A 3,006-nucleotide genomic window follows, 5' to 3' on the forward strand; every position below is an offset into this window, starting at 1 on the left:
CTCCTCCCATACGGTTCCCCTGAGCCTGTCTCCTCTACATAAAGCCTCTACGGGCTGAATTCTTCTGATTCTGGCTCTTGCCTCTGCTTGAGTTACCCAACCTCCTATAATTATAGCTACCCTTCTTATTGACTCCTCCCGTTGGCCTCATAAAACCAAAGAATCTATCATGATTATCCCGATGTCGACAATCCTCTACCTCTCGGGTTCTACGAGCTATCATCCTAAGTTTCGTGCAAGCATCCTCGAAACTCTTAAACTCATATAAGGCCATTTACTGCTTCAACTCTGGCCTCGCCCGTTCTATCAATTGTCGGGCCATCCACTCTGGGTTATCATTCTGTTGTAGGTAAGTAACATGCTTTGAGAGGTCAATATACGTGGCAATAAACTCATCCTCATGCATGTTCTCCTGTCAAAGAGCATAAAAAGCTGTTTCTTTTTCTTATCTCATAACTGGGGGAAAGTAGTGATCAAAGAACATCTGTTTGAATTCGTTCCAAGTAATCCCCAAGTCATCTATGCCGCTTACACTCCTCCACCACCTCTTAGCTTGGTCCCTCAATAAGACCACAGTTACTTGTACCTTTTGATAGGTATTACAACCACAAGCCTTGAAAATTGTCTCCATGTCATCTATCCAAGCCTCAACTGTATCAGGATCCATACCCCCATCAAAAGTCTTCAGGTGATGTCGCTCTATATCCTTCCATACACTTTTAAGGTTCACCGCCTCTTCTTTTCCTGGTCACCTTTGTGAAATACTCTCTTCTTTGGTTCCTTCAATAGAATCCCTGTGGGTGACAGAATTTCCCACATACGGCCCAGGAAGCCCATTCCCTTTAAACTCTTCCACAGCTTTCTTGATTCTCAAATCTTCCTCCATCTTACTTACTCTCTCATCTACCACCATAACTACCACTTCCCTTAGCTGTTGTAGTAAGGTCTCTTGGTTAAATTGCAGAGGATTCCGTGGTTGATTAGGTGGGTTTGTGGATTCATCCCAACCTTGATCGGTTTGTCGGGATCGCGTCCATACCATCCTCCCCACCTAAGGATGGAACCCACCAAAAGAAACACAAAGTAAGGTCAAGCACAGACACAGAGTAACAGGGAAGGTTATGTGAGATTATTATATATTGCCACTAAATGCAATGTAATGCAACTCAATTTGCAGAATCTTTGGCTCTGATACCAAATTGTGACAACCGTTCTCTCAAAACCATTTTAGATTAGATTCAACAATTTATTTGAATGATTAACCATGATAGAAAAGAAGAAATCTTAAATTTTTAAAATCGCTATCATGGTTAAAAGAAATAAACTTATATTACGAGCCACATCAATCGTTAACTTGGGTCTTGGACCTTCAAAGTCCAGCAATATCATTCAATCATTAGCCCAAACCAAACTTATACTTTCAAACACACGAACTAATAAAACATTTTAATATAAGTCATAGAGCCCATTAGTCAAAAGTCAACACTATCAAATGAGCATAATACGCAAAGTCTTAAATATCTCTGGCCTTCCAATGACCCCCCAGATCAGATAGTAGTAATTAAAAGTATTAGTTTACAATATTAGAGTATATGGGCCCTACATGGTAATATATAACAAGTCAACACATAAAACAAAAGCAGGGAGGTTATACAAGCTGTAACAGCACACTATGCCTCCAAAGCTTTCCCTGATAGGCCACCACCGGAACTATCACCTGAAGATAGTAAAAACCATGGGGTGAGACAAACGCCTCAGTAACCAACTTTCCAACTCATCACACATACTAACACATGCTCGTGAGATGCCAACTAGGACAGTTATTAATTCTCGAGAAATATAGATATATCCATAGAAATATAATTTCAATCATCCAAACCCTCACTATGGGGGCTAACACACAAGCCACATAAGTCTATCTCTCACTATGGGGGATCAATCAAACATATGGGCCTATCCCTTACTTTGGGGGACGAATAAGAAGCCACAAAGGCTTATCCCTCACTATGGGGGAAGAAGGAAGAAGCCAACCAATGTGCACCGATGGCGGCCTTAACACGTGGTAGGATAGTGCTCAATCCAAAATCTAAATAACAACCAATCATTCACAATATAATGAAAAATGTCTCAATCTTTTCTCAGTTCAATCCATAAGATATAAATCATATATCTTTTCCAAACTTTTTAATCACAATTCCAAAAATCCCACAAGACAATTTTCATGGCCCAAAAGATATAATATATCTACTCGAATTCCAAATAACAAATATTATTCAAAAATAGGAAAATACTCACAAACAACATATTAGCACATATAACAAGTGGAAAGTGATTACCTCTCATCAAAGCAATACTAAGGATTACCACAAGGTCAATCCTTTGCTCAACCAATAATTAATCTACACAATTAATATAACCACATATTAATATAAACAAATTAGTTAATTAAACTTCGCTATATTAGTTAAATTTCTAATTTAATTAAATTTTTATTCTAAATTCCCCGCAACTCTCATAACCTAACAATTATTAAGTATTTTAGAAACAACTTGAAATTTCTAACAACCCAAATTATTTATTTACCACCTCCAAATTATTTACCTTAATAAAAAGGATTTTCCACAATTTCCAAATATAAAATTATTATGTTCTAAATTCTAAAAATCGCCATTTAAGTTTAAACCTCAAAATCAAACTATCAAAAATTTAATAATATTTCAAATATTTATAAATAAATAATCTAATCAAAACTTTAATGATATAACTATCATATATATATTTTCATCAATAATAAACTTTTTAGCTACAATAATTATTTAAAAACCTTCAGTCACCCAATAAATAAAACTAGACCGATTAAAATCTCAATAATATATCAAACAATCCAAATAATTTATTTAACTTGAATTTAATTGGTAAAAATATGGTATATCTCATAAATAACAGATTTTCAACTAAATAAATTAATTTAAATACTAAAACTAACAAATAGAGAAATCTAAACTG

This window comes from Neltuma alba, unplaced genomic scaffold, assembly GCF_004799145.2.
Source record: "Neltuma alba isolate B1F8T4 unplaced genomic scaffold, ASM479914v2 tig00010460_pilon, whole genome shotgun sequence".
In the NCBI taxonomy this organism is placed as follows: domain Eukaryota; kingdom Viridiplantae; phylum Streptophyta; class Magnoliopsida; order Fabales; family Fabaceae; genus Neltuma; species Neltuma alba.